The sequence below is a fragment of the Copadichromis virginalis genome, linkage group LG6 (genome assembly GCF_057382275.1).
Source record: "Copadichromis virginalis isolate Kocher_CV1m ecotype Utaka linkage group LG6, C_Virginalis_male_GT1.1, whole genome shotgun sequence".
NCBI lineage: Eukaryota > Metazoa > Chordata > Actinopteri > Cichliformes > Cichlidae > Copadichromis > Copadichromis virginalis.
Genome location: NC_140623.1, coordinates 28,120,605 through 28,135,633, shown reverse-complemented (window position 1 = coordinate 28,135,633; position 15,029 = coordinate 28,120,605). Strand labels below are relative to the sequence as shown.

At 39.9% G+C, this 15,029-nt stretch overlaps 1 protein-coding gene across 5 annotated transcripts in view; it reads left to right on the top strand.

Moving 5' to 3' along the window:
- septin9b (septin 9b) overlaps positions 1-15,029 on the top strand; it is a 70,587-nt gene that overhangs the window by 35,198 nt on the left and 20,360 nt on the right. The window contains exon 1 of one of the 5 annotated variants that reach the window (XM_085459668.1): positions 4,128-4,150. The exons of 3 other annotated variants lie outside the window; for them this stretch is intronic. The gene's annotated coding sequence lies outside the window, so the exon portion shown is untranslated. Of the gene's footprint in view, positions 1-4,127; positions 4,151-7,910; positions 7,986-15,029 lie in introns of those variants that run through there. One more of the 5 variants, XM_085459669.1, reaches the window with a different exon arrangement.

The following is a 15,029-nucleotide window of genomic DNA, read 5'->3' as shown; positions in this document are numbered from 1 at the left end:
TTTTCAGTTCAAAAAACGCCCTGCAGTGACAGCAGTGACAAGCGTCAGTTCCTATTATCTTGTGCATGACTTTCACTGTCACTGTGCTTCCCCAACAAGCCAGCAGGAGGCAGTGTGTGATTAGTAAATCTTGAGTAACCCTATGTAAATAAATTATCTTTGAATCTGACAAAAACGAAATTCATGATATTTGGCAATCGTGTAAAGGAGGAAGAAGTCATTATGTCCATTAATGGAGAATTGATTGAAAGAGTTACTGAATTTTGCTTTTTGGGTGTCATAGTAGATGAAAATTTGATGTGGAAATCACATATCGAGTATATTAGAAAGAAGATGGTTAAAAACATTTATATTTTGGGAAATGTAAGAGATTTATTAGACTACAAAACAATGCGCATTTTATATTTTTCATTGTTTTTCTCATACTTTAGTTACTGTGTCGAAGTTTGGGGGAATACATATGAGAATACTATAAAACCTCTAAACTTATTACAGAAGAAAGTGATATGAATGATTCATAATATTAAATAAAGGGAACATACAAATAAATTATTTATAAAATCGAAATTGTTAATTAATATAATTAATTATGTTTAATGCTAAAAGTAATATTTTGCCTTTTAAGTTACAAAGAGTGTTTTTAATGTGTTCGGGGGGAGAAGACAGCAGAAGGAAATTTTCTTTTAAGCATCAGCTAGCTAGGACTACACAAAGATTAATGAGTCCAACGGTTAGGGGTATACGACTGTGGAACTCTCTTCATTATAATTTAAAGAATTGTATAAATTTACATTGTTTTAAAAAGTGTGACATGCTTAAAACGATAACTCAATATGAAGAATGTGAATGAAATTGGAGTTCATTGAAAAAGGATCCATTGTTTTTTGTTTTATTTATTTTATTTTCTTATCTTTTCTCCTTGTTACTATGTGGAGTGGTATATTCTGATTGTAAATTTGTTGTTTGGTTTGAGTCAGGACCGGAGATAAATGTTAATGTTAGTTTGTTCCTTTATTTGTGGTGCCCACTTGCAATATAAGTTGGATTGTAGATAGGGGGCAGGGTTTAATAAGAATATTTTCTTCTTCCTGCTCCTTTTCACACATTGTTGCAGTGCTTTACTGACAGAAAGTGTGGTTGGTTTGTCTGAAAGAACTAACTGTGGAAACTGTTGTACCAAGTGTGAAATAAATAAATAAATAAATAAATAAATAAATAAATAAATAAATAAATGAAATGAAAAATGAAATGAAATGAAATGAGTCTGGGTGGCAGGTAAAATAAAGCTGTGTTTCATGCTTTTTCAGACAGTTTAATTTTCAAATGAAAAATGTTATCATACAATTGCGCTTTCTCTCATGGCTGGAGCTTAATGAAGAAAAAAGCTCCAGGGTCAGAAATTTGAACCATGCTGGTGCAGAAAAGAGATGTCAGGCTTTTCCATTCATATGTTATGAATGTTTTTAATACACCAATATATCAGTGGGATAGACATTTTTTCAATAAACTGCTTTGCAGTTCTTTGAAGTGTGCAGACACTAAAAAGACTTGACATGAAACGTTTTCCTTATTTACAATGAACATCTTACACTGGAAGGTGGAGCTGAATAATGGGAAAGGGACAGCCCTTCTGCCTCAGATAAATAGTCCCACATACACACGCACACACACAGACCACAGACACACACAGTTCCCCTCTCACCCAGAAAAGGCTTTCGGAAGTTAAAGTTTACACTGAGCATCTGGGGGAAGTCAAGGGTTAAAGAAGTTTCCCACCACTGCAGAAAGACCTCTGTCCTGTTAAGTCATTATGCCAAATCCCCAAACTGCTGTAAACACCCCCTTCTCCATTCAGTTACCCCTGCATGCTGTGAACCCAAACATGTTCACATAGTTCTCCTTCACTTATATTTTAAAGCATATGTATACCCAAGCATTTACTACTTTGAATATACTAAACTCATCTGACTAGGAAATTAACTTTTGGCAAAACGTAAACAGCTCAGCTTTAGACTTTCACACACGCACACACATCACAAAGAAGCAGCGACCTTGCCGTAAGAGAAAAAGACAGATAGTAGGATATGGGCCATCAGAGCCTAATGAAGGAAGGCAAGATAGCATTTAGTCTGTTGACATTATCTTCATTTATCTGGCCTTCCGGCGTATGATTCTTCCTTGTTATTTATCTAGATATGGGGCTAGTGATTCATTTGTCTTGGAAAAGCTGATGAGAAAATCATACCTCTTATCTTGGTCATGAAATTAAAGAGGAGGTTAAAATGGAATATGGCATGCTATTATCAGCCATTGTTTTGTTTTTTCAGTAAAACTTTGATAAATTTAAAGAACTGATCTTCAGATATGTTCAGGTGGTGAAACTGAGCATTAAATCCACTATTATCATATCAAAAACATTTACAAACAAACCTAAAACGTGACCAGAATGACGATGAATTGCATAATTATGATAGTAAGCAGCATTACACGTATATAACTCCAATTCTAAAGTTGACAAAAACAGTTTTTTCCCACTTTTAAATCTGGTGAGCTCGTTTGGTTAACGCCTCTTGCTCACTCAAGCGTGTTTCATGGATCTGTGTGAGTCGGGGTAAAATACATTTCAGATATTGATTGTTTAGAGTCGTTTCAGTGCAGGAGAAAAGTTCATGTGTTTGTCTCCACATTTTCTACTAATGATGTTTTATCCACTTGTTGGCTGATAGGGGGCTGTTTTGTGCATGGACAGACAGATGGCCTTTTGCATCACAGACTTACCATCTGCTGAAACGAGTAAAGCGGAGGGACTGGTGTGTTAGTATGTCTGAAGTGAATGTGGGTGGAAAAGAACCCAAAAATAAAGATGAGATTGTGCAGTCTCGTCCCTCATTGTGCACCAACAACAGGTGATTATCTTAAACCACTTAAAGACAGCGCAGTTATAAAAAATGTGATCTTGCTGATGCTGAACTGTGCAGACTCTGCACATGTGAAATTTAAAAGTATAAAATTTCAGTGTCAGTAAATGACATTTCATAACAGAGAATGAAGTTTAGAAAAAAAACTGAAGTGCTACATAACTTTTTATATTAATAATCTTCATCGCCTCTTTTGCGCTCTTACCTTCACCCTGCTGATTAATGTGTTAGATTAGCTTTGTAAGCCTGATTCAGACATGCTGCGCTGCTGACTGATTGGTTTCTCAGTTCAGAAAGGGCAAGCATCATTACTGATGCTCAAGTCTTTACTTTCCAATAATCAGCACAGACTCTAAAAGCAGTGATCTGGATCTTTTGCTATAAATGGGATTTACAATGATAGTTTAGGGATTTAGATAATATGCCTGCAGCTTTGTGGTTTTTAGTGCAATTACCTTGTTTGAAGAACCCCGTCATCTGTTGAGAAAAGAAATGTATCAATTGAGCTTGAAGGAACTTTGGGTGAACTTTCACGTCCAGCCTCGATGGTGTGAAGGATTTGCTAATGGTACACAGCCAACTGTAGTCATCAGCATCACTCAGCGGCAGAGCGGGCAGATGAGGGTGGAAAACACAACTGCACAGAGAAATGACAAGTTTCCTCAGATTCATTCGTCTCTCATGCACCATCAAACTGAGGTTCAATGTTCAGTGGAAGCCTTATGTGGTATTTTTGTCCTGTCGACAAACGAATGCTGACACCAGTTACAGAATTTTTATAATGTCAGAAGCTGAACTTCATTTTCCATCTCTATCTGCTTCCATGTCTGTGCACATCCCAGGTTTCTGTTTAGATTTAATTAGCATCATAACATAGTTAGATGTTTCACGAAGACATGCCGTGACCGCACAAACAGTTTAATCACAGAGCTCCTTCCGTCCTGTTTTCATTTTTAGAATTGAGTCATCCCCAATCCTGGCCCCCGCAGACCTAGCAGGGGGCTAGGGATTCCCCAGAAGGCCAGTTCTCTGTAGTTTTTCTGCTTGGTGGTCAGCAGGGAAGACTAGAGGACATTGTGAGAGATCACACACTGGCTTGTATGGACTAGAAGTTTAACTCCTGGTCTTTCACTTGTGAAAGTAAGAAAGAGGTGCAGAAGGAAAGGCGCTTTGAGGAGATATGACTTCTACTTGCAGCGAGATGTACAACAACCACAAGACAGAACCCCTGTGTGAGTATCTGTTCAGGCATTGTCTTTTTTGTATCTGTGGGAGAGCTTGGCTGTTTTGGACTATCTCCTTACAGAGGCAGAATAACTGTCTGGTTTCCATTAAGGACAATCATGGAAAAGGATGAACAATGAATCCTCCTCAGATGGGGATGCAGGGAAATTGGTGCAGGAAAAGAGCTTTTTTTTCAACATTTTTTCAATTCACAATTTTGCAAAGATCAGTGTTTTAATGTCTTATGAGACACCATTCTGCACTTCCTCCTTTCATTCCTATGAATTGGAAAAACATGTTGTTCTTACCAGAATGGTGATGTGGTTACATTTGAAAGAAAACATCGTTATAGAAGAATGAGTGGGATTTTTTTTTAAAATATGGTAATTGAAAGTGGAAGAGGCTTCTACTTCTCTTTGTCTTTTTAACTCATCTCTGTATTAAGCAGTCCAGCTGGGAATGCTTTAGTGGCTTTTTAAGAGAAACAGTAAACCACAAGCAGACACATCTCTTTAAACAACTGCTCGGACCACAAAATCACTTTATCTTCAATGGTTTCATCATTGTTAAAAACAAAAAGAAAGAAAGAACGAAGCACATTCTTTTCTAGTTTGGTACAGTGAAAAGCTAATAAAATACAAGCATGAGCATACGTCATAGTAGCCTTGAGATAAATTGTCCAAGCTGCAGGCTGAAGAAAAAAACCTGGAGCAGTGAAATATTTTACTGTCAACATGTGAAGTAGCTGGAGATATATTTGCAGACTAATCCAGCAGAACTGTTAATATATGTTTGGCGATTTTAACCAGAAGTTGAGTCTTGCGAGAACACTTTTGGGTGTCCTCGCTCATCACACATGCTGTCTCCATTTGCACCACAGGAGAGCAGAGCAACCACAGCAAAAAAAACACAACAGGAAGTCTCCAGCAGACCCAGCTATCTTCCCCATAGATATCTAGGCCAAGACAGATGTTCTTCTTCTTTCCCCTTCTCTGTCTTGTTCCTTACTTTCCCAACCACCCCCACCCGCTACTTTTCCTGCTGCTATCTCTCTTCTCTGCCTCCTCTTTCCCTCCCGGCCTTCCTTCCCTTTGCTTTCTGCTCTCTCCTCAGCTCCCCAACCTCTCCTGGGGAGGATGTGTCACTGAGTCCGCTGAGTCATGGAAGCGACTCTTTTAATCAGCTCAGTATGTGCTCTGCCCTGATTGGGTAGCCTTCAGAAATCAGCTTTGGCCTTAAGGCAAAGCTCGTATTCCCCTCAGCCATCCCTACATATTAGCATTCGGTTACCACAGGTTTTAATGGCTTGATGTATTTGAGCTGAAATTAAAGTGAAAGAGGAAACTCTTTATTTATTTAGATTTACAGTGAAGCAGCGATACGTGGATCAGGCCACAGATAGCACTGTGTGGCTGAAGTAGAGGTGATTGTTGGGTTATTTTGGCCGTCTGAATCACTTATTTGTTGTGCAGATATGAGTCATAGCATTTTAGCATGGGATGCATACTACACTCTAAATATACATTGATAAGTAAGGAAATGTATCTATAATACACAAACACACATATTGCACCCCCGCCTGCTTTTTCTGAAATCCGTCTTTTAGGCTCTTTGCAGCACTAATAAAATGTCTCCTCTCCTTTGATGTTTGTTTCCTCCAAGAGGAAATGGGAACTTCAGACACTGGTGTGTCGCAAGGTCCATACTGACAACATTGTTTATTGTCTGGTGACAACTGAAGGGAAAATATCTTCTTTGATAAAACAGAAATTTGTCAGAAAGCGTGTCACCCGAAAAGGCATGTGGGACAGTGAAAACATTTATCTTTTTGGGTTTTTTTTCCTTATGTAGCAAAAGTTCATTAGATTTATATTCATAATTGAATCTGATGACAGCTGTGATACAAGCCCAGGACATAGCCTAAACTGAACCTTGGAACTGCTGCATATAGCTTAAAGTTGTTAGATGCTTTAGTCATATAGATCACAGGAGAATTAACCATAAATGATGTCTCACAAAGTTATGCTGGTGTTCTAGATACAGACATCAGATAACATGGTTGATCCGGTCCTGTGGTAAAGCTAATCTTTTATCATGGTCCGAGTGAAGGAAGTGAATGTAAACTTTCTGAGCAGTTGCTCAGTATTAAATCGATTTGCTGTTTCTATGTTTGAGATTTCTTAATAGGTGTATCTTAAAAACTCGTAGCTTGTATATGCAAACTGATAACAGCAGTGAATATGTTTGGGTACCTGATACCCACAACACACCATATTGCACGTTTGCTTTGGTTTCATATTCACAACAAAACCGCTGCCAAGAGTCAGATTCAGCTCCATTTTTGACAGGAAGGAAGTATTTCTGCTGAATGTTATGAAAACCTCTGTCAGACCTTCAGCCTGCATGCTGATGGAAAAAAAAAGCAGAGCCAAGTCAACAAAGGAACAAATTAATCACGCTCTTCTTCCAGTAAGTTAAGATTAAATCCACTTTGTAGCAGAAATCTTTCTTTGTCTTTATTCATAAAAATCTGTTCTCAGAAAACAGCTCCTCGCACGCTGACTGCACTATTAGTATTTCTCAGTCGGAGGGATGGATTTGATCAATGTGAACCTCTATGTTGTTGGAGAGGAGGGACACAGGAAGCAGGAGCACAAGGCCTACACATTTCCAAGGAACATTTGGGATTTGGAAATACTTTCTGCTGTTTCGCAGCCAATGCTTACTTCAGTGCAGCTTCACACAAGTACAGTCTAGTTCTTACACGACTATTTCATACACTGAGCGGTGCTGGGTTACCACAGCAAAATAAAAACAGCATGTGTAACAGGGGGAACATCCAGGACATACGTTTTCTGTTGGAAAACAAGTAGTTTGGCATCACTGGAAATAACCGTATTGGGTTTTTGGTTGCAGGTTAAAACGGCAAAGACTTCTCTTACGTCTACCAATTAAGAGTGTACCTAAAGCCCACTGAGGCAAAGCTAAAGCCCAGCTGGCTAAGCATAACAACTGAAAGGAGAAGAAAACAACTAAAGTTAATCATTCCTTGAGTCTTTATATCAACCGCCTTGGACCACAGGAAGCCACTATACCTGGTCAACACATAACCCTCCAAAACAACACTCACTAATTGTTTGGTAAGCTTTACTGGGGGTGGGGGCGTTCTTACAAACTATGAGCTTATTTCCTTGTTGCCAGTTTTTAGAGGGAAATCGAAGCTGAAAAGGGAACGGTGCATAAAACAAGTAGATCCTTTTACAGCATTTTTCGCAAAATATTCCTTTATGTAGTTTTATTTTTATAAACTCTGAAATGTTCTGAATTAGTCATGGTTTTGGTCATGAGTCAGCTACAGCTGGAGGGAGAGGATGCATGTTGGTGTGTGTGTGTGCTGCCTATTATTTCAGAAAGAGGCGCAATGAGGACTGAAGGAAAGACCAAATGCTGTTAGTGTGCACACACAGATAATCTGTTACACTTCTTGCTGTGAAGCAAAGCAGTTGGGGGTGGTAGAGAGCATATGGGCACACATAAGGACAGGGAAGTAGGTATTGCCTGTTGTATTGTGCAAACACACACTCTTCTTTTGTAATTTCCTTTTCCCATAAAGACATAAAACTTTATCTATAATAAATGTGGTTTAGGATAGCTCGCTATATCCACAATATTCCTCATTCACTTTCTTTGAATGAGGGGTGTGACTGCCGAATGCCTTCTTAGCCACTTGGGATGGCAGTCACATGACCACGTGTGGGCGTGGCCGGGAGGAGAAGCGGCAGCCTGGCCTCTACAGCTGAATCTGTGATTGAGAGGAAGAAAGAGAGGAGAGGAAAGGGTTGGGTGAGTTGTGGATTTTTATGTTTACCGTGTACTTTTCTGTTTCGCAGTAACAGTGGGGAATGGTTTTAGAAAAAGTATAAAAGGGGGCAGGCTGTAAGAGGGAGGGAAAGGGAAACAAAAGGGCGGTGTGTCGGTGTGTGGGGAGGGGGTAAATGTGTCCTCTGGGGCTGTTTGGTGTCAGAGTTAGTTTGCTAGGTGCTTCATGTGTGCTCAGAAAGTAAAGTTTTGAAGCTGGGAGTAGATTAGATGGGGGGGTTTTTTTGCAGGAGATCTGTACAGCTAGCCAAATTTAGTGTAAATACCTTAATTTTTCTCCCTTTCCCACTCTTCTTCTTCTTTCCTATTGTTCAACTATCGGGAAGAGTTTGGGGGGTCAGCATTGCTATTCTCCCCCCTCCTTACTTTCCCCCTCCTCCCACCCTCTCCCTTTCTTTCTTGCTTTCCCTCCCCATTGTGTCCTCAACTCTGAAGCATGGATGGGTAGTCAGCCTCGCATAAAGAGGCAGAGTGATTGACCAATCAGGGTAGCCCGTATTCCTCTTTAAGTTGCATGCCTCCAGGGTTCTCTGTAGTAAGGATCCCTTCTTTTAGCCTCAGCTCTCCTCACATCACAGTTTCAAGGCTCTGTTTGATCCAGTGCAGTGGATTAGCCAAGGACCGATGGACCTAAGCTGTTGTGATGTGATTTAATTTTGTCAATCCCTTGTGTCTTCTCTCCAGAGAGTTTGTTGCCAAGTTCAGCTAAAGGTGAAGAGTCAAACAGGTCATGTTGTGAGTTTGAGATTTGCCTTGAGACTTTCTCAGGGAAGGACTTATCTCTTCCTCTAACTCCTGTCAGTTGCTTCAAGCAGGAAGAAAATTGTGCAAGGATGTGATTAGTCACTTTAGCTGTGATCTCATACTTTTGGTGTCTCCGATGATCTTCTCTTACCCATTTTTTTAGTACAGTAGCTGAACAGTTGCTTTGTTGGATACGATGCCCTTGAATCCCACTCATCTCATAGCTAATGTAGCAGATGGATCTTTCCGCTCCATTTGCTCTCTTGTTGTGTTATTGGAAATGTTCTCGTTAACCAACACGAACCAGCTGCATTTCATCTTAATGTCTGATAAGTAAAGAGATGCATTCATCCTTGCGTATTGCGTCTGCATGAATAAATGCATGCATTTTGTGTTGCTACCCTGAAGTCACTGTAGCGCCACAATACCACCAGAACATTATTGAATTAGGAAATTAATTTAAATGTGTTTTTCCCCACAGCAGTCGTGCTGCTGTCACTGTTACAGCTTATCACACAATACATTTGATATTACTTACTCCTAATGCCTCACGTCTGATTTACATGAAGCATTATTACAAAATCCTTTGGTTAAAGTCAGTCATCCATTGTTTACATGCTACTAATCAGATTACTGTAGCTGGATAATAATAAGTAATTCAATCACAACAGGTAAACGCTTCATTAGGATTGTTTGGGGCTAGCAGCCCAAAATAAATGAAGGGGGTTACTTCCCCTTCTGTAATTAAGTCTTGCATTATCGTGAGCTTTGGCAGATGGATCATTTTCAGAGACTTATTGTTGTTTTGCGAGCGCATAAAGACTTCAAACCTGATCCTTTAAAGGTATAAATCCACCCCTGTGGACACATAACCCACTGCTGGTGTCATTTTTGACATTCAACACACTTTTGGTGTTCTTGACCAAAGAATTTTCCCCGAAGGAAGAAGAGCTGAGTGGAGAGGAGTAGTGTGAACTTGTTTTACTATTAAGAAACAGGCTGACAATATGTTTTCACACATTAGCGTGCACACCTTTTACCCACATGTTAAAAGCTTGCTTGTCTTTCTTGTTCGCCATTGTGAAGTTTTTATTCATTCTTGTCTTTGTCAGGTGGTGGTAGGAAATAAAAATGCACGAGTCATAAATGTCACATTTTGTTTAAAAAATGGCTTGTTTATCTGCCCACAGCTGACATTTTCTGTCTGTACGTATGTCAGTGCCTGGAGGAAGTCAGACATGTCACGTCCTGTCAGAGGTGACAGTTTGAGGACCTGCCGACACTGGGTGGGTGGAGGGGGTTAGAGTGGATTATTATTTGCGGTGGTCTGCTCTACAGAACTGCACCAGTCTATAATATTATGCTCTGCTGTGGCATCTTGACTCTAAACTGGTAATAGAAAATGATACAATTTGGTCTATGGCTTGCACATGGATACCTCATGGTTCTTTAAATTAGAATCAGTTTTTAGCTTTGGCTCACTCTGAAGTCTTGACTTGTAGCTTGTCTATATAATTGCATTGAAAAGGGTCCGTTAATAGACCCGATTAGCTGGATGTTTTTCTGAACAGATAAAGGGTACAACAAAACTGTGTGCAGAAGAAGTGCAGAAGCCATTTGTGCACAGCGAGTTGCTTCTCATTTCCCCCAATTAAGTGCTGCCCATTGATATATGCAAACAAGCCAGCCCCTTTCCCACTTGATGCTTAGTGGTTGCTTGATTTATTCCTTTATGGTCTTTGTTTGTCCTTTGCCCTATCCTACTTCCCTTATTGCAGCTGTGGATGGTTCTGTGGTGAGACCCTCCTAGTTCCCCTTCCATGTTTCTCAGAAACGCCCGGGCTTCTGAGTTACAGCTGTGGTCTCTCAGTCTGCTGAGTGCTGCCCAGAACAGCGGGCTCTCACAGTGGTACACAGCACCACAGTGTCTGCCCTGCTGCGCTGGGCTTTGTATTCTCCTATTGTTTTTCAGCTTGTCACTGATATTGTTTCACTTGGCTCATGTTTCTTTTCCTTTTTTCTTTTCTTGACTCGTCCTTCACCTAAAGGGTCCTCCATTTACAGCTTTCTCTGGTCATCCACTCTCACTCTTTCAATCTTTGTGAGGTATTTTGTTAAAGGTCCTTAACAGACGTTTACGAGTGACAAGCATATCAACACCATCTGCTTTTGCTCCACACCGGGACAGCGGCTGCGTTCTCAGTGGGCTGTCATGTTACAAGACTGAAAGATGAAGTGGGCCAGTAGCCTTTTCCAGACCTTTTCTTGAGTTCTCATTTCAGTTTGTGTCAGCTCTTTCCTTGACTGACCTCACAAAATCACGCCATTTTACAGAGAAAGGAGAACCTTTAAAAGTGGATCTGTTAGGGGTTTCCCCCCCCAATTTTTTTCTACTCCTGGATCATTATTATGCCACTGAGACATTATACAGCAGCCGCTCAGACTTGCTTTTGAAACCTTCAGTTAATTAGAAGAAAGTGTAACAAAGTGTAGGCAAAAGAGCTAAAACAGCTTGTTTCAGTGTGAACTGAGGGGCTGCAAAAAGGCCCAGCAGATAAATAAAGATTATTTTGAAATAAGAATCATGCAAAGCTAGTCTACTAGAATGCAAAGGATAATAGGTCCCTTTTTAATCATTGTGTTCCTGTGGTTTGAACTTACAGATTGGGGGGGATTATGTTTGAGGGATTTCCTCTGTCAGGGATACACATGAGAGCCCAGTGAGAGGCTCCACTACCCTTCCAACTTTGAGCTGTCAGCCTCGCTCTGTCACTGCCTTCTGTAAACATGTCATCATGTTATCTCCATCAAACAGAACACAGGGAAGGATTAAGCTAGGGGCCTGTGCTGCTGTCAGCTTCACCAGGCAAAACCTGTCATAGGCTTTCATGAGGATTTAAGAAGGACTTGTGGATTGAGCGTTTACAATATGGATAAGATGATACAAACACCACTTGGAAATAGACCTTGACGGAAAAAGGAAATGTGAGCTAGTGCTGTGGAGAAGAATTCGTAGCATTCTCACACGATACGCAGTCGTGTTATTTAGACTAGTCGACTTTATAGCTTTTGTGTGTTTAAACTTCAGACCTGTGTTTGGCGTATGTGATCATTATGACTGGAGTCCTTCACAAGAATTCGTTCATGCTTGTGTGATTTAGGTGATTCAGTTTTATCTCATTTCTTTGAAGACAATGTTGTACGCCCTTGTAGCAGGAGTTGATGCTAATATAGGCATATATTTGAAGTGTAAGTGCAATATTGTATGCTCTATTTGTTTTGTTTTTTTAATTGCGTTATTTTGTCTGTGTCACAGTTTCTATAGGATACTTTTGTCTGATATTGCAACTATTGGTGAAAATGGTTAAAAAAAACAGCAGCTTTGAGTAGAACTGAGTTTTAATGCAATTTTGCCTGAAGATGAAAATCTTTTTAAATTCTTTAACTGATATTTGGCATAGAAACATTCCATTAAATTATTAGAGGATGCTAAATTGTGCATATATTAACCCCACACTTCTATTACTGTGTACTCTTGTGGCTTCCTTCTTCTCTCTGGTCTATCTATTGAACTCTAGACAGCAGCTGGCATAAAATTTAACGATCTCTTCCTCTCGAGAGCGAGACGCCACCTCTGGAAATGTAATTTCTGGTTTAAGAAGAGAGGAAGGGATGAGGACAGCAACAGAAAAACACAAACACACACACATGGGAAAGGAAAGGATCAGGGGATTTGACTCATGGGAACCATGACTTTTAAAAACATAACAGAGCATTCAGAAAGCAGATGATGTTAAAAAGCTGTGTGAGTGCGACAACAAACCTGATCTTCCTTTTACCCAGGGTTCACTTCCCCTCAGGAGGGACTGGAGAGGTTTTGAACACAGGAAGAAAAAGGAGAATCTCAAACTGTAATGCACATTTACCCTCATTATTAAGATTAATTGAATGAAAGTGGACTTATCAGTGATTTAAGTATAAGAGCTAATCAAGATTTCCCAGAGAATTTTTCTTTTTTCGTCAACAGACATTAAACGCTTCACTTAGAGTAAAGAATCTGACTCTTTAACAAGTAACTTTCAGGGAGGTAATCAAGATCTGAAAATGTAAAGTTCAGTAGATTTTTAAAAACTCAAGTGAGTCCAAGACATAAACCAAGTCTTGTGTTTGTATTTTATTATAACAGAGATGCTGCTTATTAACATTGCTGCATGTAAACAAAAATTCAACCAATGCAATATATGTAGGAATTCTAGCCACGAGTAATTTGCAGACCATGTCCTTGGTTATTTTGGCATTCTGATGAGCCTCAGTGCAACAAAGTTAAATACTCTCTGACTGCTTCGGAGGATACTAGCAAAAAGTTTTTCATAATTCTGTCTTTCCTTTCTATGAGGCTAGAAACTTTTGTAGCTTTGTAGCTTCATGCACTTTAAACCATTTATCTGATGAACTGTTTGAATCCAGAAAAAAAGAAAGTTATGTCCAGCTGTAAAATCCTCAAATACTGGGTTAAGCAGCATATTGCTTTTGCCAGGGCCCAGGTTTGAGTGCATCTTGACCATTTGCTGCTCTCTCCCCAACCCCCACTCTTTGTTTTCCTGTCTACTCTACTGTCATCTCAAAAATAAAGGCTAAAAAGCCTCACAGTAAGTCTTTAGGGGGGTGCTGTAAAATCCTCAAAATGCACAAATTTCAAAGTGTCAGTCATCGACCACAGCGTTTAAACAGTTTGGCTCATTTGCGCTAATTACATGCTGTACACGCACTGATTCATTTTACTCATTTCTTCTATCTCTCCTTCACCTCCTGCTTCCTTTTCCCTCTGCAGCATTGTCAGGGTCTTGGCTGTAGTCGAACAATAACAGAGAAAAACTTTCATGTAATTTAAAGCAGGGCTGAAAAGTGGTGATGTGGCGTCCGCGGATCGATGGAAACTGAATTTCTTTGGTTTGAGGAGGCTTTTCGAGAAGACAATAAAGGCTTTGTTTCTTGGGAAGGCATGTTCAAGTTTCACTTGGTGAATATTAAATGTAGAGTTGGATATGATATGCCTGATGGGATTTTAATGAAGGGCTTGGGAGGGAGTGTTGAGTTATGTGTGAATGTGGAATGGGAAGGGGATTCTCTGTTACAGCCAAACAGAGTATTATATCTGACGGAAGAGTAATACTGTGTGTTAGTTTTCCAGGAAGGTTATATTACAATGCAGTGGGTTTGGTGTCCAGGATTGCACTTTTTGATCTGTCAGCTGTATGCAAGTTTTGAAATCTCAAAGTGGTCTATCTTTCTACTCTTAAGATATAAGAATTGCTGCCTGAAAGCCGTTCTGTGTTTTTGTCTACAAAAAACTGCTGGTGTTGAAGATAAATGGCAATCATTTCTGTTCTGTGAGTCGTGGATGTTGAGCTCTCCTCACTTTCACTCCCTCCGCAGTCCTCTGAGGACATTACCTGATGGAGATTAAAATGTCTTTAATCTGCCCCCTGACTGGTACGAAGTCTGAGTAATGCCCATATGGGGCCATGTAAGAATAGGGCAGATAACTTTCCAGTTAATTACCAGTGAGCGAGGGGTTGTCACGCGTCCTTGATAATGCACCTTCACCTAAACCACCCAGCTAGGGCAAACTATCAGCAGCCGTGTGCTACATGTGTCAAAGGGCAACTGCATGAAATTCAACAACTTGGTTCTCCCAGAATAGTTCATATTTTTGTATGACATAAATTTAAGTCAGAGACAGTTTATTGCAGGCTTTGTGAAAGCTTTTTCATATAGTAGATGCAGATAATTATCTATTTTAAACTGAGATGTTCTGTAGCACTGTCACCTAAATCTAAGAGGTTTTCAGATTTCACTGTCCTGATCGCTACGGGACTTTATGTACAAAGTTTGCAAGCTGTCTCTGTAATTGCATGGGCTTCCTCCATGTCCTGCACCAGCTCATAGACATGCACGTTAAGTCAGTCAGTGATTCTAACTTGGTTGTCGATTTAAGGCAAAAGAAGTCTATAGACCAAAGCACTTTAGGAATGTATGGTTAAATAGGACTTGTCGTTTCAGGCTGGAAAAGCACGATCTACATGTCAGTCCATTTCTATTACATTAGGTATCAAATGGGATCGCTATGGAAAATGATAAGAAATAATAGTTCATTAAACAATAGTCGGTTTATTCAGTGGTACATTTCTATAAGATAAGGCCTAAATATCCTTTGCAGTATCTGCATGTACAAAACTCTGTAAGGCTAAAATATCCCCGATG